Source organism: Dasypus novemcinctus, chromosome 1, assembly GCF_030445035.2.
Source record: "Dasypus novemcinctus isolate mDasNov1 chromosome 1, mDasNov1.1.hap2, whole genome shotgun sequence".
NCBI lineage: Eukaryota > Metazoa > Chordata > Mammalia > Cingulata > Dasypodidae > Dasypus > Dasypus novemcinctus.
This window is the reverse complement of record NC_080673.1, coordinates 179839284-179866851: the sequence shown is the minus strand read 5'-3', so window position 1 is coordinate 179866851 and position 27568 is coordinate 179839284.

The following is a 27568-nucleotide window of genomic DNA, read 5'->3' as shown; positions in this document are numbered from 1 at the left end:
GCGTACTATCATTTTTTATCTTGCCATGTGAATGAAAGAAGGCAGCACAAATAGCTGGCATTCCATGGAGAGATGAGCCATTTGCCTGATAGGTTTCAGCTGAGATTGGAAAGAGCATGGGACAGCAAAGAAACAAGCCCTATGTCAGGAGAGAGGACTACATGATCGTGTAAGTATGGAGCCTCAAGAGACTGGGCCCATGGAGCTCAACAGGAAAAGATGAAAGCAGAGGGGAAAACAGAGACCAACCAGAAACTGGTGGCTATCTTGCTTCAACACATGACAATTGACTTTTTTTGAGAAACCACCTCTTATGATTCCTTGAGTTGGATTTTTTATAGCCTTGGAAATGTATGCTTTTACTCTAAATAAATACCCTTTATAGAAGCCAACAGATTTCTAGTAATTTGCATCAGCAGCCCTTTGGCAGACTAATAACAGGTAATAAATCTTCTAAATCCATATTTCAGAAGGTAGCATTGCTGGCATTCCAACAAGGCAACAGCTGTCTGCCTAACAGTTCTTCAGTCTATTGGTTTCTTTCAAGCTTTTTAAAGCCAGTAAGAAGGAAAGCAAATGCCCTCACCCTTGCCTCTTTCAGGAACCTAACAAGAAATTTTCCAAGGGATGCATGAAACAATTGTAGCTGCTTTGAAAAGATGTCTCTTTGTCAAGGAAGTAGAATGAAAATGCCAAGAAAAATTACTTTTGGAATTTTTGCTAAAATATTTACCATCAATTTAGTAAAGGAATGTATTTAAAATCCACATTGCTTTCTAAGTAGTGGAAACATTGTATTGATGACTCAATATATCAGCCATTTACTTATGCTCTTGAACCTTATTTCACTGGCTGCTAAGAAGCATAACATACTAAGTGAATGAAATAAAAGTCTGGCAAATTTTGACTTGGGTATGGGAACTTAAGGTCTAGCATCTCTGTACAACATTGTCCATTATGCAAGGTAAAAGTTCTAGATTCTGTGCAGACCTCAGTGCAGGGTGTTTGCAGCAGCAAAAAGAGAAAATGTGATACAGTAAAGAGAGCAAAAAGAACAATGGATACAAAATAACTAGTTCCAAATTTTGTCCAGGGTTGGAAGTGTAGCATCATAAGTTGAAAGCCTTATGTTTACTAGATGGTCATTAAATTCACTGATGAGGGAAAAATACCTTCTTAAATGTAAAAATGATTTATCTTCTCATTGCTAATATGATGGAGGAAGGTTAGTAGTTTTAGACAATTCTCAATTTAAATGGAGAAAAAAATTGGGGAATCTGATTATTTGTTGTTCAGTTAATATATGTATGCCTTATGCTAAAGAAATATGATCTTACATCAGTAGATATAGAAAGATATTCCATTTATTGAAAATTCTGGGACAGTCAGTTTACTTCAAGTGTTCTTTGCTTAACAAAACAGGTTCATTCCACAGATATTTATGAAGCATTATCTGAGTTCCAGCCAATGAAAAAGATGGAGACTCAGAAATATATAGGATAAAATGCATATATTTGAGGAAACCAAAATCCAGTGTAAGAATAATGAAATATAAATATACCTCATATAATAGAATTAAGTACAAAGTTTGATGGGAATACTAAAGAGAGTAATTAATTGCATCAGAAAACATTTGGATAAATATTCACAAAATATTTGCATTTCTAATAGATATAAAGACACAAATGGATATTTTTTATTATTCTTTTATTATTGTTATTCATTATTAAAGAAGCTTTAAATTACAAATGTTACATTGAAAATACAAAGGATTCCCATATACCTCACCTCTCCTTCCCACGATTTTCCCAATCACAACATCTTTCATTAGTGTGGCTCATTTGTTACAGTTGATGAACACATATTGAAATATTGGTACTAACATACTCTATAGTTTACATTATGGTTTACACTTTGTATCACACAGTTTTATAGGTTTTGACAAAATGTGTAATGGCCTGTATTCATCATTGCAATGTCATGCAGAACAATTCCAATGTCTCAAAAATGTCCATGTCATACCTATTCTTCTCTCTTCTCAGAACCTCTGGTGACTCCTGCATTTATACTAGAAAAATAAGTCTACTTTAGCCCATAGCTGCATTCTTCCTTTATATCTGTTCATTCCTCTATCCTGAGGATTTGGGGATGGTGATGCCCACTCTGCTTCCAATTGAAAAGGGGCTTAGATCACATGGGGCAGATGGGTAGAATTGTCTTGCTTGCAGTTGTAGATGCTCTGTCTTTTAGGGATGGACTTGTCCATCGCCATTCTTTAGTTAGTTGTCCTGGGTGAGTTTGATGAATTAGAGGATAGGTGTTGGCTGCAGCTCTGCAGGGCTGAATGAGCATATGAACAACTGGAAAATTTAAGACTATGGGACACATATTTAATGGGTAAAGTGCTAATTACAGACTCAAATAAAAGGGGCATAAGAACCACATGTAGGAAAATTATAAGTGAGTCCAACTCTGATAAATTGGGAGATAGGTTATCATATATTCCAAGGTAAGGTACACTGACAGGTGCTTAATTCCTGAGGTTGTCTGCCCTGCCAATAGAGTCAAGATGCCTCTAGAGCCCTCAGGAGCCCTCTGCTTGAGGCACTGCTTGCTGCAGCAGTCAGTGAGATCCTCCTAAGACATACAAGCATAACCTTTGGAATGACTTCCCACTTATTTTGATATCTCTTAGCCATAAAAACTCATTTGTATTTAGTATTTCCCCCTTTTGTTCAAGATCTTTTTCCAAATGCATCACTAGTTGGTGCTTGGTAGTAATCTCTCAGCCAGGGAAGCCCATCCCTGGAAGTCATGTCCCATGCCAGGGTATGGTAGTACAATTATATTCTGAGTTTGGAATAAAGAGAGGCCACATTAAAGCAAAAAGAGGTTTTCAGGAGGTAACTCTTAGGTAACATATAATACTAGACTAAGTTTCAGTTTCACAACAACAAGGTTCCTAAGTACAAGCATCAATATCAAGAGCCTGGCATATTGGTCTGTCCTCCTTCCCTAGGCTCTGCCTACATACTGGGATTCTTTCTGTTCTATTAGAGAATGTAGCAGGACTCCCCAGGATGGGAATTCAATAGTTTTTCAGTAATTGTGTGGGTCTCCTCTCACCAAGACTACAGCCCATGACCCCTTGAACACATGTCGTATTCCATAGTGGCATGGCAAAGGTGCATCCCTCTCTACACTTGTCCCCACCACTGATACCCCACACCAGTGACGGTCCCCTGCCACAGTTGTGACTCTTCTGCAATCCAAAACTTCCCCCAAAACAAAGCCAAATAAATAAATAATACAATATAAAAAATAAAATAAATTTTAAAATATATAAGATTTTTTTTAAAGTTGCCTTATGTCTTGTCTTTCATTCTCATAAGATCTCTTATCTTTTATATACAGTGACAATTTCATATGTATGTTCCCCCAGTGTCTTATTTTTTTCACTTTATTTTCAAAGAAGCTTTAGGAAAGAGAAATGTCACATAGAAAATATAAGGGATCAAATATACCCAACTCACTGCCCCTCTCACATTTTCCCATATTAATAACATGTTTCATGAGTATGACAACTGATGAATAAATATTGAAGCACTGTCACTAAATCTTCGCTATTACATTTGCATTTCTAAAAGATATAAAGAGACAAATAGATGTGTTAAAGGTAAAGAAGTTGCTGAGATTCTGCAAAGAACTTATCCTAAAGCAGGTGCAAATGAAATCATTCCTTTGGAAATTTGCATGTGATTCCTTTTATAAAATAAAAATTTCAGTTTCAACAATTTTATCTTTAGGACATTATAATTAAGTAAAAGTTTTAGAACACATTTTTAATCATTGTGTAACATTAGAGTTTTTAACCTGTCTGTTTACACTATGACCCTTCCAGGCAAATGAGGAGAAGATTGTAGTATAATAGTCTTCTTACCTCAGAATGTAGCTTACCGGTGTGACTATTGACATTTTAGGCAGGACATTATTTCTTATTGCATATTTAACAATTCTGGGCTCCAGGCACTAAATGCAGGTCATATGTTATTTTGACAAGTAATATACCTTGCCCTATTTCCCAATATCCCAGGTGAGCATGGAGGTGTGGTGCTTATGGCACCTAGTTTAATCAACTTAGTATCCATCATATGTGGCTTGTTAAAACAAACAAAAAGATAAAAAACTGACTTGATTAAACAAACCCATTCATCTGTAAGGGAGAATTCCTTTAAATGACTAAATTTGAAGTTAATTTATTCAGTTAATGTGCATTTGGTAAGATCACCCACTGAAAGCCTCAATATCATTCACCATTCTTTTCCCAGAAGTTTCCTAAGAGCTCACATTTGAGAAAGAGACTCTATTATAACTGATAACCATTTTCTTGTAGGAATCAAAACTAATCTCATCATATCGTACCTCCTCATTTGTCTTAGTCAAGAGAATGAATCATAAATTGACTTCAGAAATCACTCTTTATTACACAAAACATTATTCCTTAATGGCTCTGTACCTGCCTGAATCTCATCAATTGCTCTACTTCTCTGATCTTATAATGTGAATTAAATTTCATGACTCTACTAATTTTTCAGTGCATGGAACTTCAGAAATAATATTGCATGTCTCCTTATATGACTTAGGTTTCATAGTCTATCTCTCTAAATATCCTCTCGCACATACTTTTAGCTTCTCAGAAGAAAGAATAGAGGTTGAATGACAATGGAATGATTTCATTAAAGTGCTGAAAAGTAAAACAAATAATGCAACCAAAACAAAAACAAACTACTTGTCATCCTAAAATTATATATCCAAAGAAAATATCATTCAAAATGAAGGTGAGATAGACATTTCCAGAAACATAAAAGCTGAGAGAATTCATTTCCAACAGAAAGAATAAAAAACTTTCTTCAGTCTGAAAATTTTGGCCCCAACTACATTTACAGTAGACAGTTTGATATTTTTCCACAGGTTTTAGATGCTCTGTTCCTTTTTTTTCACTCTTTCTCATTGTGCTTTAGTTTAAATATGTTCTATTTATCTGCCTTTAAATTCATTCCTGTTCTTATTATTTTTGGTTTGTTCATAATTTCATTTAATGAATTCTGCATTTATGATATTATATATGTATATGCATGTCTACTTCTTTTTGTTTATATTTCCTCATTTCCATTTGATTCTTTCTTAGCGATTCCATGTCTTCGCCAAATTTTTCCATCACCTTATACATGTTGTCCATATTTTCCATGAGACCCAATGGCTATTTTAAAGTTCCTTTCTAGTAATTCCAATATCTGAGCCACCTGTATGTCTGCCTATATCAACTATTTTCTCCTTTGAGTATGGATTACATTTACTTACTCCTTTGAATGTTTTTAACTTTTTTGTTGTATTTTGGCAATTTTGCATAAAAGAAAAACAGAGTATTTTGTCAATTGACTCCAGAAAATAGCTTTTTCCTTCCGCCAGGCTACTAAATGAGAGACAGGGTCAGCCTGTTCTGCACATGAGCTAAGAATGGGATTTGCAGCTTTTGTGTGTTTCATATATTTAATGACTTAAAATATTTTGAAGGGGAAGAAATAACATTTCTTTCATAGTTCTGGTGAGTTCTTTCTTTTTTTTTAAGATTTACTTTTTATTTATTTCTCTCCCTACCCCCCCCCCCCCCCACACCGCCCCAGTTGTCTGCTCTCTATGTCCATTTGCTGTGTGTTCTTCTGTCTGCTTATATTCTTGTCAGAGGCACTGGGAAACTGCATCTCTTTTTTCTTTGTTGCATCATCTTGCTGTGTCAGCTCTCATGTTTGCGATACAACTCCTGGGCCAGCTGAATTTTTTCCCATGGGGCAGCTCTCCTATGGGTCACACTCCTTGTACGTGGAGCATCCCTACGCGGGACACACCCCTGCGTGTCACAGCACTCCTTGCACGCATCAGCACTGGGCATGGGCCAGCTCACCACACAGATCAAGAGGCTCTGGGTTTGAACCCTGGACCTCCCATGTGGTAGGCAGACGCTCTATCCATTGAGCCAAATCTGCTTATCTCTGGTTAGTTCTTGAAGATCACTACATTTTAGAGCTGAGCTACTAGCTTTCTGAACTACAGATGATCTCTCTCTGCTATACAGTCCAACTTTCTACCTTTGGGGAGCCTATAGAGGTGGCATTTATTTTTAGTCTGTCCTGTAGCTTTCTATTCCTCAGGGAAGTTATTTCTATTGTTCTTCTTTTCCCTCAGCATTCAGTAAATGGACGCTTACTCTGCAATGCTGGACTGATCCCTCTTACTTTTCATGACTAACCCTCAGTCTTGAAAAGGTAAAAGCCAGTAATGTTTAGATAGATATCTCCCAAACTCTCCTGCTTGTCCTCCTCTTAACCTTTGGTTCTTAAGAGCCCAAGGTACCTTGTGCTGATTTTTCACACAGCTGTGATTCCTGCTCCAACCTTGGGGAAGCAGCTGCTTTGTACTTGGAGGACCTCTCTCAGCTCTTCTGAAGTGCCTCTCATTTTTGGCCTATAGCACTTCCATGGTGAAGACCCATGGGAAGTATTTAGAAAGTGAATGAAATTTTCCCCATGGCTGGGAATTCTGGGAATTCTAACCTATCATACAAGTCCACATCCAGACATTTTACATTTATTAGCACTTAATTTGTTTTTTTCCCTTATCCCAATCTTTGACAGATTCTTCATTTTGTCATCATTTCATGGCTCTGTCAGAGAAAAGAAGAGCTGAGTGTCTTTTTACTTGTATAAAGAGCTTGTGTTTTCCTAGAATTTAGTTAGGCTTCCTTGTATCTTAAGATTTCTTATGGGTTTAAAAATATATTAATTATTAGCTTACATGGCTAGTTTTTAGTGTGAAAGCTATGATCTCTAGCAATTTTTTGAGTCCTAGCTAGAAGCAGATATTCTTTTATTTACTACTTTTATATTTAGACTCCCCATCTTATTCTTCATTGGTTCTCTTTAAAAGTCTAATATAAACTGGATGGGGATTATCTTTTTGTAGCCTCTTTTCCAAGAAAGAAAATGATGAAGATTTAGAGTCAGAATATCTGAATACAAGTTTATTAAATGTGGCTTAATGATTCAAATTTCTTGAGTTTCAGTACTTTTTTATGTCAAGGGGAAATACTAATTAACACTGCTTAATAAAAACAAGTTTTAAAAAACAGAAACTCTCATATAATTCACAGAGTAGATGTGAAGATGAACTAAGGTAGAGTTCATGAAAGCTCTTTATAAACCTTAAAATAGTATATATCTCCTGATTGTATGACCATTATAATAATAGTTTCTGAACTAATAATGAGCTTAAGATTGTATCCTAGATGGTTGCAATTTGTAACAGAATCACTCATTAACAAACAGTCATCTGCCCTAGTGAATATCACTGTCAACTTCTCAAATTCTTCATCTTCTCTGACAGAATTATTCTTTTTCCTTGAGAAATATACACAGCATAAATGCAAGTCAGCTAGTTTTTCACATACCTAAGGGAATATCTCTACTAACAACTAATTACTAATTCATTAGCCATTCAAAATATTCAGAATATTACAGCTATTCCATGACTAAAATATATATATACACTCACACACACTTAACACAAATCAGGAGAAACTTCCTCAACATCTACAAATCTAAACAAAATATTATTTCAACTATAAATTTTCAGTTAGAAATAGTAAGGAAAGAAAAATAAAATTCTTGATGGATCCAAGTAAGAAATAAATTTCCACGTTAATACATTAAAATTTCTATTTGATTTCATAGTATGAACTTTTCAGAATTTGCTATTTTTCATTTATCTTCATTATTTATAGTCCTAGTTTGATTTTCATTTGTTTGAAACTGGAAAATTTAACATTTAGCTGATTTTTTTTTTTATTCCTAGCTAGAAGCTAGAGGAATTTTAGGTTATTTTAGATAGTTTTAGTGAGATCTAATAATAATATTACTGATGCCACCAATATTCAGCTATCTAAGTAAACGTTAACAGGGTTAACATAAATAATAAAAATCCACACATATGTAACACATAATCATACAATTTCTCCAACTTATTTTTTTTTTTTTTGCTTGCTTGTTTCAAACGATAACTTCTAGCAAAAGGTAAATGATTGAGCTAAATAATGCTTCCTTTCTCTTCCTGATTCTATCTTCCAGTAAAGGTGCTAATGAGAGCTATGGGGGAGTGAGCCCTAAAATAGAGTTAGCAAAGAGCATGAGCTAAGAAGAATGTTAGTTTGAAAAAGCTACGAGTAAAGACATTTTTAAATTGGAATTGAGCTAGGAAAATCCAAAAAATGTTTTCCAAGGCCTGATCCATAATAGACTTGAAGATTTTCAGGGAAAGAACAAGAAAAGAGAAAACATGGAGGATGCAAACTGCTCATAGTCTTTTTCAACATGATGTAGCCAGCATTGTGCAGCACCAAACACTGGGTTATCATATGAATCACAATGACAATAGCTGGCCTCAGATCTAGCCTGTGTGACAAGTAAGTTACAGTGTTAAGTGTTATGATAGCTAAGAGAAAACATATAAAAGCTTATTCTATAATAACAAACAATAATCAACCTATTCCAATGTTAACAAATGTTGTAAAATTAGGTCATTTAATATTAATTGTGAAAAATATTCAGTTATAATTTGTCAGAAAGAAGAAATAATTTAAGGCTAAGAGAGCCAGAGGAGGAATTATTTACAACTGAACATTTTTTATCTTGATTAAAACATATTATCAAAAGTAGGAATCAAATACTGTTAGAGGAAAAAAAAACTTCAAAGTATAAAATTAATAGCTAAAATGATAAAAATGACTTTTAAATATGTTTTTGTTGTTAGGTTTGGTATTTTAGATATTATTTTAGATTTTTTAGATAATTTATTATAGGTCTTAAGTCAATCGTAAGCTAGGCTGTCTAAAAGGTAAAATAGCACAAATTTCTTTTTTGTTTTTGTATTTCACATAACTAAATAAAATGACAAAAAATGCTTCTGGCATGAGGAAAGAGAAACATTTCATGGCAAAGCAACTAGCAGCATTATACAGGTTAATTTATCTCCTTATCACATTCTCTTTGTCTATTAACTTGACGGATTTATAAACTCAACTCACATACAACAAAATCCTTCTGGGTTCTGAATGTTTTCTTTTTTCTTACATGCTTGGTCTTCTCTGCCCTGATTTTTCTCCTTTTAAAATTGCGAGATTTACAGATTTAAAATGGTAGGGCCAATGCTGGCTGCTATTTTGGTTTCCTAAAATCTAGATGAATAAAGCGACAATGTTTATTCCATGTCAGGAACTTTAAACTATAAAAAGGAAAATGAATTCTCAAATATTTTCCTTCTTCTCAAATGTCATGAGTTTCATCATATTTCCAGTTCTCATCTACTCAAGACCAAACTACTGCAAAAGCCTCCAAAGAACTTTTTATCATTGCTTCCCCCTGTTGTAATCATCTTACCTGTGACAAATTCATCACAAAATACTTTGGTCATATCATTCCTTTCCTCTAAATCTTCTTTGCCTTCCTCCAACCTTCCTCTCAGCTTTGTATTTGAGACAATCTCCAAGCTGCACAAGAACAAAATTTGCCATGATACATGGCCAGGATGTCCTATAAATTGTCTTGAATCCTTGTAGTCTCCTTTTTCCATATTGATATTTGCTCCATCCTCACCAACAGGAATATTTTTCTCTTGGTCTTCATTTATCTAAAATTCCATCCATTCTTTTTAAGTTTAGTGAGTACAGCTTTATAAAGATTATAGTCAACTTCACATCCCACAGACATTTGAAAATCAACATATCTAAAAATTAATTCATTTTTCATATCCAGACCTGTATGCCATTGTATAACTTTAATTAATGGCATCCTCAGAAGCTAGCCATAAAGGTAGAAATCTGGAAAGCATCATTGTCTTCTCTCCTTTTTATGAATCAATTCTGAGCAGCCATTTCTTTCTTTCATCCTCTTGAATATCTTTGAATATGTCCCTTCTCTGTGTGTCACATCCTTATAGGTAAGGTACTTACCAGTTTTCAACAAAGTTGCTAAAACCACCTCCAGGTCTCTGCTCCTTGCTAATTCTCTATGTCTAGTTTCCTCATAAACAAATTATACTCTGTAGGTCTCAAACTAAATTCCCAGCCAATTCTTTCTGTAAAATTTTTCTCCCTCTCTATTCCCTTCATTTTCAAATAGATCTTAATAGACTGGATCATGCAGTTCTTTACTGGATTGTGAGAGTCAATTGTGCACATGTTTTGCTAACTCCATTCTCAGTGACACCATATTGGTAGCTTGAAATAGGCCTTCATGGGAGAATTTATACCATAGACAGGACGTAAATCAACACTTATTTTTGTTTTTGGAGAGCCGTCCTCCACACTAGCTATTCTACTTTAACAAACAAGATTTTAAAGATTTTAACATATTTCATGTCTTTTTTATTCTTTTCATTCTACTACATCTGTTTATACTCAGGTTGTATCCTTGAAATAATTTCCTCTTAATTTCCAGCCTTTCTTCCCTGCAATATTCCTAAAACATTCTTACCAGGGAGACCTTTCTGTAACAATATCCCTACAATACTGCTACCAGACTGATCATATAACTCTTCTATTTCACATTTTCAGGAGTTTTCAAATACCTAGGACATAAGTGTATAAATTCTTAAGCATGTGTGGAAGCTCAGTTTTGAAATGTGTGGTCTTTACCTATCTTTCCAAGCCTCTCTCTCTGCTTGGTGTCAAGAACTTCCATGTTAGCCTAACTGAATTACTTTCATCTCCCTCAGGTTCAACAAATTGTTTCATGTCCTTCAAATTCTTTACATTCTGACTTCAATAACTATTTTCCTACTTCAAAATAACATGCTTATCCAGGATCCAACTCTAAAATCTCAACTGGTATGAAATCTAGACTATTCCCAAGAAGCTCATTCCCCTCTTGTCTTAACGACTAAAACTTCTACTGTTCCTAGTGTGCCTTATGTAATATTAATACACAAACACATAAATGCACATATTTATTATTCATATTTATTATTCATATTTGTCTTCTTGGGAGCAGTACTACCTTTGATGCCTGGCCAACACAGAGAAGAGGCTGAACAGAGGTGAAAAACGAAAGACTAATCTCCACAATTTATTCAAAAATCAGTCTCAAATGAAAGAGATCTCTTCTTCCTCCTGTTTCACTTCGGTTCAATTCAGAGAGCATTTCCTGAGTGCCTACTCTGTAATAAAAACTGTGTGTTTTGGTTTTAGCTTCTTCCTATATGTGTGCTTGTAGTGCAGTTATGTGTTTGGAAGATTTAAGGTTTGCCTAGTGTGTATGCATGTAACTTTATTCTAAAAAACACAGTAAGTGATTTGACCTGTAAACAATTTCTGCTCAATTTTGAAGATAATCTCATGGTTTCTTGGGGTGAATACTATGCCAAGGTATTCAGAAATTATAGCAAATATTAATTGCATTATCTATATCTACCTATTTATCTTTCTATAATTAAAGATCTATCTATATCTACATACATATTTAGGTATCTATCTATTTCCTGCTCTCTCTATCTCTACCTATATCTATGCATCATCATCTATCTACCTATCATTTATCTACTGCCAAGGAAAATTCTAATTGCTATGTGCATATGTTTACATTCATTTTATTCTGTTAAGCTTATGAATTTAACGTATTTTTACCATTCCTTTTCCACCAATAAACCAGACAGAAAGAAATTAAGAAAACTTCCATGGTTACATAGGACATAAATGGTGGAAACAGGATGTGAATCCAGGTAGTCTGGCTCTAGAGTTTTTGCTTTTAAATATTTACTATATTACCTGAGTAGTTGTTGAAATAATCCAAGCATTTAGATGGAAAAAGTGCAGAAATTGGTCTTCCTCTAAAATTTTGACTTGTCCTAAACTTTTTTGAAGAAGTTATTTTCTAAATAGAAAACCACATTTTGTTTGGGTTAGAAAAGATGTGGTGGTGATGGTGTCTGATTATACTCTTGCTGGATAGCAGGTGGTAGCTAGGAGAGCTAGGAGAAGCGTGTGTTGGTAAGAGAGAGTATGTTTATGGAATACCTGGGGATTAAAAAGAATAATTATGTTTCATAAACTATGTGAAATCTTTGGGGTCAAATTTAAACAAACGGTATTTTAATATCACAAAATAAAAATTGTTGAAGACAGAGAGAGAAAAAAAAGAAAAAAAATTGAATATATAAATTATTTCCACTTAAGGGAACTGAAAAGATTCAGTTATTTGGGAAACAATAGGTATTTCTTAATAAATCTCAATACAAAGCTTTTCTAATTCAGAAATACTTCATTCCCAACATAGTGTTATTAATGTATTTAAATGAACTACTTAAACCTATAGATTTTGCTGAGTTTACATTTGAAATAAGACACAGCTCATGAAAATTATTAATTGATTTATTGCTTACTCAGTTGACTGTGATTTCATGGAGTGCAAATGTACTTACAGTAAGTGTTATGACCTCCCAGGGGAGAGTCTGCAATGTTGAGCAAAGCAGCACTGAGAAAAACTGCTTTTAGAGACATTTTAACCAGTTTCTGCCTGGCTTTTAATGCGTCTTAGGGGAGCTTGCTGCTTTTGGTATCACGGAAGATTTTAGCCAGGCTTTTAATGTTTTCCCATTATGCAAGAAAAGATGAATATAATGGGACTATAGGATATTTTTTTTTGATGCTAAAAACTTTATTTAATAAAGATGAGAGGCCTTCTTTCTTTCTTTTTTTTCCCAAATTCTACTCAATTTATTCATTGAGATGTGAGCACCGAATAGGGAGAAGACCCATCTAGAAATCGTTATCGGTCTCCTCCTTCTCTATGAAATTGCCTACCAAGCTTTTTCACTGATTCTCAGTTCCCCCCTCGCCCCTGCCCTTCCCTACTCACCATCCCTCAGCTTGCTGGACTGAAAAGATAAGGACCCATTTCCTTAGGGGAATCAGTTCTTGTAACAGTTAATCGACCAGTTAAGTGCTGAGGCACCGAAGGTAAGGCAGCTGTGCTTCTGGAAAGAACAACCTGCCTCATAAGAGGCATGGCTTCCCAGAGACATTTGGAAGTTTATTGATTTCAAGAGAATTGAAATCTTGGACGTCCGTGCTGTTTTCTTAGAGGAGTTTATCAGAGCACTATGACCTTTCTGGGTACTGTGTCTCTGCTTTGGGTTACAAGTGAAAGCCAATGTCATGGGTTTAATATTATGCTGGGACAACAACTATCACACAGGAATTTAAAGAAAAGAGAAGACTCAATACTGAATTCAGGGTAGCCAAAATCCTTGATTTGCTGGAGGGAGTAGGCTTTGGGGCAGAAGATGTTTGGCACCTTGTGTTGCTTTATATTATTGTTATTTTGTGTGTGTATACTTGTTTTTAATAGTTTGCTTTATTTTAATGACTCTGAGTTGAAATTCCTGGAGACTTGTTCCAGTTTATTGAGGGGGTCAACTTTGACTACAAATCACAAAAACGATATAACTCTTAGACTGTTTTTCAAAATCATGTTGTTACCAGAAGTAGAAAAGTTTGATTGCAATTTTGAGGGCAGCTGAAAAATAATTCAATGAATGCTATGACAAAACAATATATATTGTACTTTATTGTCTTATCTTTCCTCCCTTCTGTCCATATCAGCCCATTATAATTTTACTAGCAGTTGATATATAAATTCACAAATCTGGTAAGCAATATTTGATTTCATTTCTTAATTGTAGGGAAGGAAAAATCCTTTTCTCTCCTTAATTATTTTAGTCAAGCAAATCTGTAATCTTAATGTTCCCATTTTTGCTTTCTTTTACAGGGGATTTTGAATTTTTCAATCCCCATTTTGAGAAAGATAGGTAGGTAGGTAGATAGATAGATAGATAGATAGATAGATAGATAGATAGATAGATAGATGATAGAGATAAGATGATAGATAGAAAGATAGATCCACAGACACATCTCAGCTTTTCAACTCTTTATACAACTCCTTTCCCTTTGCTCCTTAGAGATTATTTGTCACAATAAGAGTCGATTGATGCTAAATAAATGTATTACATCATTTCTGAGGGAAAAAAATAGGACCCAACCAGAACATTTTCACTCTTTCCAATGTGGTTTCTAGACCATTCAACCAAGGTTCCAGCAGTTGCAGGCATGGTTTTCCCTTCATCACTTAGCACCTGGGAGTAAATTGTTTTTCTAAATGCTTCTGAACAAAAATACAATTGTTATTTGAGGTAAACTGATATGGATTCATGATTTTGGTTTCGTAATTGTTCTATTATTTATTCTGTTCTGCATTCTCATTTTAATGCTTGTAAAATATTCCACTATGTGTGCAAGTCATCTTTTATTTAAGGAATCCTCTGCTGTTGTATATTTAGGATGATTTAAGTGTTTTTTTTATGTAAATAATATTGTGTTAAATAAATTCATAGAATAATTGTTTCTTGAATATAATTTCTAATTTGTGAATGGATTTCACCCAAAAACGATATCATTTCCTCCAAATCATTCTTTGCTATTTATGCTTAATAATGCCAATTTTCATTTATGAAATCACTTCCAGTTGCCTCAAAATTGCCTGGGATTTATATAAATTTATTTATGATCTATGACAATATTTAACGCAACTTTTGGCATCAGATTTCATAGTACTTTTGAGTTTCTGAACTATATCTTTCTTATTGAGATGTACCATTATTGATAGTGTTACACTCAGTGTTGATAATTATCTCAACATGCTGTATTAATAGAAGAAAACCCACTTAGTTGATGATCTGGAGGCAAATGAATTAAATTTTGCACAAAGGAGAAAATCACTGAGCACAAAGCCTTGGTATAAACAAATCTTCATTTCTCAGAATATAAGGCCCTCAAAAATAAAAACCATGCCTAAGCTATAAATTCTAGGGTGTTTTGCATATAATACTACTTAAGAAATAATTACTTGAGAAAGGAAGGAAAAAAGGAAGAAGGTAGGGTAGGAGGGAGGGAGGAAGGGAGGGAGGGAGGAAGGGAGGGAGGGAGGAAGGGAGGAAGGGAGGAAGGGAGGAAGGGAGGAAGGGAGGAAGGGAGGAAGGGAGGAAGGGAGGAAGGAAGGAAGGAAGGAAGGAAGGAAGGAAGGAAGGAAGGAAGGAAGGAAGGAAGGAAGGAAGGAAGGAAGGGACTTACTATATAATTCATGAAAACACATAGTGTTAACCCCATTACCAGAAAATGTTTCTGAAATCTGGGCACAGAAAAGAAACAAAAATAATAAAGTTTAAAGTAGGTTCCTGCAGAACAGTACTGATCTTTTATTGATGCCTTAACCTTTTAATTATTTTATCTCACTAGTGGGTAAAGAGATGGTAGGGAAGATAATTTTTTCTATGTAGAAGAGGGATTAGTGACACTGACCATTGTAGGAGAGGATTTCTGAAAAAGAAAGAATATCTATTTCAGGTTGAAGTTGATTCATATAATAATAATAATAATGATAAAATTCGTTCAATGGTTCCTAATATCCCTAGTATCCTCCCAGGCATAAACACATGAGGTAACATATGTAAAGAGTTGACATCATTCATGGGCTCAGGGTGCAGCAGCTCAGTACTCAGCAATCATTGATTCCTTTGTGAAAAATAATTTCCTTTTTTTGCAGGATGCTTGGATATGACTCTGTGCTTTTATGCCATATTTCACTGCACTAACTCACATGGCAGAACCAAGACTGAAGTGACAGTGAGAAAACCTCTGCAGCTAACACAAGTTTATGTTTGCATGTAGGAAACTTTCTCCCTTGGGATAAAATCAGAGATGTGCAAATGCTTGGAGTATCTGACTTCTCCCAGGAGGGTTGGCATACACTCCCAGATGACATCCCCACAGTGGAGAGCTTTTAAAATAATGCTTTTAACATCTGCATTTGCTCACGCTGCAGCTTTAAGCTCCAACTCTCCTCTGTCTCCTGTAAATGCAATTTGGTTGACCACTGCCAGGTAAGCAATACTCCTACGGCAGTTGCATAATTCTAATTCTTTTTTAAGAATGGAGTTAATAGCCTAAATCAAATGATTATTGCAAATGTCCAAATGGACTATTGTCTCATATGGACAACTTGAAAATTCATATTACCCCATAGCTACATGAAGTAATATAATCCTTCTTTCTGGATTGGAACTCTTAATTCAATTCCTTGCTTTGACCAAATGTTGGCATAGATGAGGAATGCTTGATACAAGCGCAGTCACTCACTTTAGTATGAAGGTAAATAATATATAGACTATGAATAGTATGACATTAAAGTTTTTGCACAGAAACAGGATGCAGAAAGATGATAGTTGGTTTATGTGAGTTAAACCAAAACTGTTATTAGAACACCGAAGATCCAGCATCTTGAGTTTGAGTGGGAATAAAAAATATGCCAACCTGCCATACCAAAAGTGCTGAGGCCCCAGAATATTCTTTTGAAGTTGTGGTTCCTAAAACACTTCATTGAGGCCTTGAACCCTTGCAGTTGTCTCAGACATTTCTTTCCTCTGAAATTCTTTAGCTTCCTGGACCAGGCAGAAAGCAGAGTAAGAACCGTACCTTGGTGACTGTTCTGCCATCTTGTCGCATCAACTGTGGTAATACATAACTTTGTTTGATACATGAAACTTTGGTTCTCCTCTTCAGAACCCCATTATTATTCTACTTGAATATAATCTCTATGAAAGTAGCTAATTAGTCTATATTGTCCATTGCTATATTCCCAAGGTTTGGAACAGATGACTGATATATAACTGCTAACTAATACATGTGTATGGAATGGATGAACTCTGTCAAGTCTAGAATGTACATATATAAAGACTGAGTAATGGATACTTACCCTAAACTACATACCTGATTCATCCTTTAGATCAGACAATAACAACATTCATAATGCAAACTGAATAAAGTAGATGCTATAGTTTGAATTATGCCATCCATGATTCACAAAGTAGGTACGTTCTTCATATGTATTTGCTCAACACAGAGTATGGAGCCATGATGGCTGCAAGAGAAAACTTGCCCCCTGCAGTATGTAGCTTATATTACCATTGGGAATACAAGAATGAAGCTTGTACACTAGGGTGGAAATAAATAGTAGTTATGAATAAGTGCTTAGAGTGAGAAATAGATTAGTGTGGTAGACCTGGATATTAACCACCCACATTTTCCCTCAAGGAAGGTGTATTAGTCAAGGTTCTCCAGAGAAGCAGAACAGACAGAATATAGATATCCTGCCACATGTTGAGAACTCCGATGAAGGTGATGATGGCTGACTGAAGTAGAGTGAGAAAGTATATCTGATTGGTGAGATCCTCAGGTGTCCATTTAAGGCCTTCTGCTGATTGGCTGAGGAGATTTCTTTCCTTATAGAAGGCAATCTCCTTTGTTAATTGTAGATATAATTAGCCATGAATACAACCAACTAAAGATTTAAGTCCACTTGATACCCTTACAGTAATAATCAGGTCAATGCTGAACACCATAACCTATCCACATTGACACATGAAATTAATCGTGACAGCTGGGACAACAGGTGCCCATATAAGGTCAGTAGATAGGCTCCAGGTATTGATGCCTTCATTTTGCCTGTGGGTTTGTCTCAGCTGCAGAAAGACACCCCACAGAAGGTCCCTCCATTGCCTGGGAACCCCATACCTGGTGGCTAAGTAAAGCAGGCTTATAAATAAATGGCATTTTCTCCCTACATGTGTCAAAATACTCCAGATTTCCTCATGAGATTGAACAACGCTTTGTTAGGCCTAAAACACAATTCAACTTCTTCTCCTGACCTAACCTTCTTTCTTCCTCTGCCTTTATATAGGTATAGATCCTTAGTAAATCTCTATATCTCAAGGTTGACTGCTGGGAAACATAACCTGTGACTTTTAGAATAACCGAGAGATTTGATGAAACATCAGAAAGAAAAAAGAAGACTTGATCGTGAAAATAGCCATTGCTTTTGGCAATGAGGACATTACTAGAGAAGAAACATTGATAAATAATGGTGAAAGCCATGGATTAAACACAGACTATATGCCCTGCTTTATGCTAAATGGTTTCTACACTTTATTTCACTTACTATCCAGAGAAAGGTTATAACACAGTAAGTTATGCATTATTATTCATATTTTATGTATTAGGAATATGATGTCCAGAGAGGAAAAATAATTTTTCAGTGACAGTGAGGGACAGAGTTGTTTCCAAATGAAGTTTCATGAGTCCATACTCAATTCTTTTAACTACCTTTAAGTACAAGTTGGTAGTGGTTACCAGATAATTTAAAGGAAGATAGATTTTTTAAAAATACATGATGTATAAAAAAGAGACCAATGGAGTGCTCTCAAAAAGGAGCATCTTGTTCTTTATATTGTCCTTCCTGATTTCCTTACATCTTGATATAGGGTCAGCATTTTTCTGGATTCCCTTTTCTGCTTTAGAATGCTTCTTCCAAAAGTCTTGTGAAACTTCCATCATCTACTTTTACCAATTTTATCCCACTCTCATCAATATTCATCAGTGTTTGGTACCTTGAATATAGACCTGCTTTCTTTTTTTAATTCAAACTTTATTTCAAATTTAAAAAGTAAAATAACAGACAAAAGGCAGCTCAACAAGTTATAGAAGCATTACTCCTACAAAGTTCTGTCCAGGGGCTTTTATCTCATGTAATTCCAGCAACAAACTCAATTGTTCCTCCAGCGTCCAGAAAGGTACACAGATGAAGAGAGATTGGTTAAATGCCGTAGTCAAATTCTTGTATTGGACTTGTTTTCAACTCTTCAATTCTTAGCAAGTTTAAGATCTTCACAAAAGAACCATTTGATCATATGACTTTCCTTTACCTTCTCTCTTCAACCATCTCTCTTGTATTCTTTTCTACTTAGCAATCCATTCTCAGGACAGCATTCTAAAGGAAGTCATTGCCCAGAGCTGTAACACACCACATGTCTTCAAATCTGAAATTCCCCTGTCTAAAACAAAATAAGGATATCAGGGTCAGGTAATCTGGACCCTCAAACTCTATTTGTTTTCCAGGGTACTGTGGAACTTTAGAGATAATGTTTTTTACATTTCTGCTCAGTTGATTTCTTGAACAAAGTGAACTGACATATTAGAGAATGCCTCCTTTTTTCCAGAACCAATTGCTTCTCACCATCCCAAGCATATTAGACCCAGAGCAATCTATTACCATTCAATGGTTAGTAAAATTGGCCTCTTCACAGGAACCATAGAGAAATTTCAGGTGTGATAACCTGCAGACATGTATTATTTTCCCTATGGATATTCATATGCTTTCCAAAGAATAACCACATAGGCTCTTTGCCTTCTTCGCTGGGGAATTTGTTTCTATTAGGGACATGAGGTGTCTCTTTCTCTCTCAGGGAGCTGGGGGGCAAGTTGTATACAAGTTGCCAAATTCATTTTTTTCAGGGATCCTAACCTACAGTACAGAACCCAGTACATGCAGGTCAAAATCTGGCTCTTATCATATTGCCCTAGGATGGATGAGAATTGAAAAAAAATAAAAATGAAAAGAACCAATGTGCCTGTTGCTAAAATAATAATCTATCCTTTCCTTAGAAATCTTGTGTTTAATTTCAAAATAATATGAATAAATGGAGTTATTAAAAAGCTGTCATATAAATCCTACCTCCAATTGCTTTTTAAAAATATGCCAAGATTGAGGAGAAGGAAAGTTATTATTGTGGTGGCAAGCAGTCTTGGTTTGAGTATAGCATCCAATAGAAAGCGGGGCCCAAGGAAAGTTGTGGGACATTCACATTGGAGTAAGGGTAAGGAAGAAACTGAATCCATGGAAAACTCAGCTTGAGTATAGTGCTTTTGCTTGGAGCAGAGTCCTGCTCCAAGTGAGCACAAGTATCATTTCAGACAGATCAGTTTCTTGCATCACAGAATAAAAAGTATAGTTGACTGGTACCGTGCTGGTAATCTGTGGTATGCACATGGCAGCAAAAAGAATGAATATGAAAATGGAGGATGCTAGCAAAAATATTAAAATGTTTGAACAAAATGTCTATATTCAATAGGAAGGAAAATAAAGGCAGATGAGATTCTTGGATAATGAAATGGCAGAAAGTAAATAGGCATGATTAGCAATGTTAACCTGAACACCAACTTAAGTGGGAGAAGTGTGGAGATATTCAGTCCCAACATTAAACCTTCAACTTGCCCTCATGTTACCAACTCCACTTACCTCGCCTGTGGGCACTGCAAATGAGAGAATGGTTTTGGAATCTAAAAGAAAATAATTATAATCTAAATATATCCTCTCTGCAACTTGTTAGCTGTGATCATGTAACTTCAGTTACATAATGAATGCTCGAATTTCCTCTTTTGAAAACAGAAAGTATTAACCAGTCTGAAGGAAGATTAAAAGAGATAAAACATGTAAACCACTAATTTTAGTTTCTAGTACTCAAATGGAAGCTATAATTATTTTATTATTTCACACTTGTCCCTTCTTTCTCTTAAGTCTCATCCTTAAGTTCATAGCCTTCACCTAGCCTAAATTCCCTTCCTCCCAAAAGGAAAGCTCTCTTATTCTTAATAGGTGATTCTCTCACCCATGCCACCCTCCTGTTATAGAATTCTTTCCTTCTGTCTTTTCTTTCATTGCTAAAGTTCTGAAAACCTAGAATTTGCTCTCTGCTCTGACTGCACTCACAGCCTCCTCTCCAATTGTTCCCTTATTCCCCCATTGTTTTCTGTTCAGTCATGACTTTCTAATTACTGAATTCACAAGTTCCCTTGGCAGTTCACATCCTATTTTGTCATTCTGTAACATTTAACAACATGGACAATGGAGTCCTTAAAATCGTCCTTTCCCAATTTTTCTGTGTGTTGCTTTCTGATTCATCTCCTTGATTGTACTCAGGTTCTCACTCCCCTTTGTTACCTAATTTCCCTTGTATATGTGTATCCTCTGGAAGAATTATCTTGCTAGTGTATCCCTTGCTGTTTTCTCTATCTTTAAGCTTATCAACATGTACAAACCTTCCTTTCTTTCACCTGAAAATGCCCCTTCACCTACACACCTTTTTATTTTATTTTTTGGTGTAGGGAGATGGTAGGGCAGTGTTGGATAGACTACTGACTTCATCATCATTTTTAACCTTAACTAGATAACCCAGAATTATCTGCATAGTCCAAGAAAAAATCTCTTGTTTATCAAAGTATTTTCTTAACAACCTTGTTGAATGAATGCTAAATAGAGAAACAAAAAGAAAAATAAACAGCTGTAGTTAGAAGGAAAATCTTATAGTCTGTCTTCTAATGAACTGGAACAGGTTGGAATATTTTCTATTTATTTGTTTTGTAAATCACCATAGGCAAAAGAATTTCTTATTTATCATTTTCATAATTTGTCAAATATTACCTCATCTTTACAAATTTTTCAATGTAAAAGCACAGTCATTTGTTAAGGGGTTAAAATGAAACATTACTCTCCACTATAAGAACAAAATGAATGTGAAAGAAGGAAAACAAAACATATTCTTGATTTGACTTTTTCTGAATGTGACAGGCACATAAATGCTTAGCCCTGACTTTAGAGAGACCTTATTCATTTTTCCAAAATTTGCATTTGTTTTACTAGTTTTATGAATTCTTAATTAAGCCTTTGTTCGCAGAAAAGTAATATTTGATGAATTTAATTATTTTTTGACTTAAAATGTCTTTGAGAAAAAATCTTGCCTCTTTATTTGTTCTCTCCTACTCATTTTGACTTCTCAGATGCTCTTCCCTCTACCCACACTTTGTCTTCATATTAAACAGTCAAGAAATCCCACTTTATATCTAAAACTGACTTCTACTAAACCTTCCTTCCTCATGTCAAAGTTATATGCCTACTTTCCCCAATCTGCTTTCATCCAGTTTTCTGCCAAAGGTCTCTGTGCTGGCCCGGCCTTCCTCTTTGTTGGCGTCCTTTGGTAACTTGCAGGTTTCCTCCTCACCTCCAGTACAGAGCCACCTCCTGGCACAATCTTTCTTCAAATACTTTTTAGAACTGCTGCTTGGAAACTGAAACTAGTATAAGTGAATGTCAACCAACCACAATGTATATCCTATAGCCATGCGTAATAGGACAAATCTGATGGGAATATGTAAATGCACACCATCTTTTCTAAAGGTCTTCAGGGGAGATTGGACTTGCAGCTGGCAGGAGTCAGATAAAGGGAGACATCCCATAGGAGATGGCTTTTGCTTCTCCATTTTTGTCTTCCTGGAATATTTTTTCCTAAGATGTCTATTTGGCTCACTTCATCTAATTCAAGTGCTCAACTCTCATCTTCTCAACGAGGATGACTCTGATCACTCAGTTTATTACTTCAACCAGCCCCAGCCTCCCCTCTGATACTCTGGATTCTCCTTAGCTTGCTCTACTTTTACATCCCACCCCACCCCACCATAGAATTTAAAACTTGATAATAGATTATCTGTTGTTTTTTTCTTGTCTTTAATTTCTCACTATAAAACTTTTAGCTTCACAAGCTTATTTTGAATCCCATAATACTCAGAGTTTGATAATAGTGGCACTTGAAAAATGTCCTATGAAAGAAAGGAAGGCAGGAAGCAAGAAGGCAGGAAGGCAGGAAGACAGGAAGGCAGGCAGGAAAGAAGACAATCATAAACCAAATAAATGTTATGGTTTTTCTTCCTCTGCAAATTGATACACATAATTTCAGCTCCATTCAACAAATATTTGTTGAATGTCATATAGTTTTTTTGTCTTTATTTTTTTAGTGGTACATTAAAAAAACATATGAGGTTCCCATATACCTCCCACCCCTCTCACCCCACTCCTCCCATAACAACAACCTCCTCCATCATCATGGGACATTCATTGTGCCTGTTGAATACATCTCTGAGCACTGCTGCATCACTTGGTCAATGGTCCACATTATAGTTTACACTCTCCCCCAGTCTGTAGTTTAAATGTCACTGGGTTGTATAACGCATAAATGAAGAGATACATATTCACAGTTAAGCAAGCTTATAGTGATTTGGGAACACAATCATCTCCATACAATGTGGTAAAGTATAATTTATTGTATGTTGGATATGCTATGATAGATTTGCACTTTAGCCCATTCTAGTTGCTTTTAGATAATACAGTGTATGGAGAAGGTGAGTGTAAAATGAGAGGTGAGGAGACTTGCTAAGAAACTCGTGTAACAATGAGAGAAGATTTGTGCCTGAACTAGGATGGTGGTAAGAGTATTGGGGAGGCAGGGGGATTTCTGTGGTGTTTGTTATTAAGAGGAACTGCTGAATGATTAAGGATGAGAGATTTGCTTGTAGTGTGGCATAAGTTTGAGATTAAGCAAATTGAGTCTGCTCTTCACTGAGGTGGCCATGATTTAGAAATACAGAAAGAGAGCAGAAAGGTTTAATACAATCCAATGATCACAGCAAAAGCATCAGGAGGGCTGACAGAGGAGTACGTCTAGTGCTTCTGGCCACTGGAAGTTAACTGATACTATCAGAACCAGGCATTGGGAAGGGTGTGGCAGGGAGGGTGTCAGCTGAAAACACAATTATTCAGTTTTGATTTTTATGTTTACCAATCTTATTTAATTTACCCAGAGTCAGATCACTAATATTTCAAATATTCTCAGAACACGAAAGGAGGATATGTCAATTCAGCCATATTCCATGGGGAAAATAAAAGACCTAAAAAATTAATGAAATGCATGCAAAAAGTATTGCACTTATGTAAGCAAGCAGATACTTAAAAGGTTCAGCATATTAACCTACGTAGTTTAACAAATACCTATCATTCGCATAGTGCATAATTAATCTCTCCATGAGGCTGGGTCATCATCTTATTTGCCTGTCTGCCCCATGTGTCTACCCCAAGGATTGGTATCAATAATTATTTAATTAATATTTTTTTCAACATCAGAACAAATGAACAAAAAAGAAGGCTATTAATATCATAGGTTTTGGAATCAGAGAGAAAAAAGTCCTGGATATGTCACTTACTAGTTGAGTAAGCTGCTTTATTTTATATGCTTTAGCTTCCTCTTGTGTAAAATGAAAATGATAATAACACTGCTTCATGGGTTTGTCGAAATTTAAAAATAATAATCAGTAATTATTTAAAATACTTAGCACATAGAACCTCAGATATAGTATGTACTCAATAAATGTTACTTATTTTTATTATTATTCTACCAAAGGTCTTTTGTCAGGTAGATTTCATACCCCCCAAAAAAGGAAGGAAGGGAGGGAAGGAGGGAGGAAAGAAAAAAAGGAAAAGAAAAGAATTTAAGCCAGTCTTCAAACACAGTGACAGTTGTGCACTTGATAAGTCAGAGGGCAAATCCAAAGGGATTGCAGTAAGAACTCTGTTTCAACTATTTCATTCTCATTCAGTATTTCATCCCAACATATCTGTAACACTTATTTCTATAAATACTCAATTTTATATTTATATTTTGTATAAATGTAATCATACATTACACAATTTTTGGCTACTCTTAATCAGGATAAGAATTATGCCCTATAATGAAATTAAAAATAAAATTGTTTGTTCCATTATGGAAAGTGATGAGCAATGATTTGGCATATACTATATTTATTTATTTGTTATGAAAATGTGGTTTGAATTATATTTGTGCAAGAAATATGTTTAGTGACTTTACAAACTTAAGAAGTAGGTCTCTTAGAGGAATAAATATGAGTCTCATTATACCCCTTGGTAACTGAGGGAGTCCTATGTAGATATTGTTGTAGCATTAATAATAGTATTCAGGACTTTTCCATAATTACAATTAGCTGAGAGCACACTCAAGCAGTAAAAGAGATAGTTAAAAGCTGCCTGATCATGTGTTACCTTCTTTTTAAAAAGTCATGTTGTTTATTAACAAGGCAACTCTTGGTACCAGTTCTTGGTCTCTCTGGAGAAAAGCATAAGAGAAACTGTTTTATTAGACTCACTGACCATTTGGCAGTTCAAATATACAAGCTAGACTAAGAAATATAGATGGCATTAAAGAGCTCTGGTAAATGAAACAAAGCTAGCAACCAAAATAGATTCCTTGGAGTGGGTCCTATTTTTTTATTCATTCATCCCATCAGGAGTTATTTATTTAGTCCGTCAATCAGCTATGCAAGCTATCCTAATTGAATGCCAAATATGTGCCAGACATTTTGCTAGCTGCTGCAGATGAGAACTAATGGTCATGAGGCCTTTCATCCAATTAACAAATTGATGCCACCAACCACCTAATTTTCCTCTGCTATGATGTGATTGATACTAATAGTTACTGGACCATGAATGTTATCTGTCCAACTATATACTGAATATTGATATACAATAGTAGGTTGTTTGTGTTTTTCCCTCAAAAAATTACTTTATCAACAGATATCCCAGAAAGCTACAGAATTGTTTTTTAAGTAGAGTTGGGAAATTACTCTTATTTGGGCAATGTTGCCTAAAGGCAGGAGAACTTTACAAAAATGATATTTCTTAAAATTATTTTTGCTACTCTGGATTATTGCTTTTCTTAAATTTACAATAAGCACCTCCTTATAGCACCTCCTTATGGATTACTGCTTTCTTAAACTTATAATAAGCACTCCTTGTAGTATTATTTGGCAAGGAATTCAAAGAAAAATTACTAAGGCCACCCATGCATTTCAGAAGTTTTATGTACCTAATCCTCACTCGGGTTTCAAATGCAAACAAACAAATTATGCCTCTCTTAGATTATTACCACATTCTTTCCTGATATAATGGGGTTCAGGATTAGAATCTGTCTCAACCCAGAAAAATTAAATGGAAACCTGATTTGCCATTCTTAGTTCAATAAATAAGAGAGATGACTAGAAATCTGAAAAGTGTATCTTATTATAATGATCCATCATTAATTTTGGTGGCATTTCATTATATTTAGTATAGAGCCAAGTAGAATCCTTTGCTCAGGACTTTTTTTACATTAATATTAAATGTAATTTTTTATTGGTAGAATGCATCAACAGCCATGTTACAATATATGTGTTTGTATATGCATGCACATTCATGCATAAATATATACTCAGTGTATGTCCTAAGAAGTTTAGATTGAAGGGTTGCAATGTCAAAAACATTTGGAGACAATGTTCTAGGAGGTAATAAGATGTTGGCTAAATATGGTGTGTTATAGAAAAACAATCAAATCAAGTTATTTTCTTTGGGAAGCTTATAGTAAATAATCAGATACACCAATGTCACGTCTAGGTAGACTTTCTTAAAAAGAACAATATTTTTTTCACAGAATACTTTTATATAACATTTTTTATTTTTTCTTAATAATTTTTGTTACAAATTATGGCACTTTATTTATACTGACTAAATTTTAGCATCTTGCAGAACATCCAGAGAAGTTATCAAGTAGCGGGAAAAATAGTAATAAAAAACATGGAATAATCTACCCTTGTTGAGTGTTTGGAGGGGCAATTTTTCTAATAAGCCTGTGTTATGCTAGGTGCACACTAAAATAAGACTATAGAATTTTAGGTTTAGGTAAAGACCAATTTAACAAGCAGTTAGGGGGTAGCAGGAAAGGCTGATAATCTACATTTTAAAAATCGACCCAGTATAATACTGGCGAATGATCAACTTTGAGACGCACTGGTGTAATAGAAGTTTGAATAAGGAGTTCTAGCACTGAACAGAATGTTATGATCACCTAGTCATGTAGCCTTGGGCAAGCTCCTCAACTGCTGTGGTTCTCAATTTATTTATTTATAAAATGAGGGTGTTGAACCAAAATTGGTGTTCAAACATGTCTAAACACTTAATTGGATTGTGAAACATATTTTTGTATCTTGGCAACCATTTTTAATTGAGCTTTAATAGACTAGAACATCATCCATATAGAAGATAAACACTATCATGAAACTATATTTTGGTTATGTCTGTATGAGTATGCTGAATTGTGATCTAAAATATATTTTTACTGTCATTTATTGTAAAACATTTTGTAAATTTTCTCTCACTTAAAAATACATAAATACTGTTTTATTTAAATCACCAAATTATTTAAAAATTAAAAAGAAATCTATGTATTGTTATTTCCATTATGATATGAATTAAAATAAGTCAACTAGAATTCTGAAAGAATTAGTATGATTTAAATAAAATTGCACAATTCAATATATATTTCTACAAGCCAGAAATATCAAATGAAATGTCTAGGGAATAAACAGCATCCTTTATAATGGTAAATGAAATGTACAAGATTCAAGAATATACAAAAGATGTGTATATGCTGTTTAAAATAAAATAGCATGGATATTTTAAAAATACAAATGTATAGAAGAATATAAAGTTATAAAAATATTTTTAAAAGAGAGATGAAATATATGAGTTCTAAATTGTATTAGATATGAATAAACTCACAGTAATTCAAATATGGTATCAGGAAACAAATCAGTGGAAAAGAGAATCAAGAGAAAAACACACATAAGCAAATATACATGTAC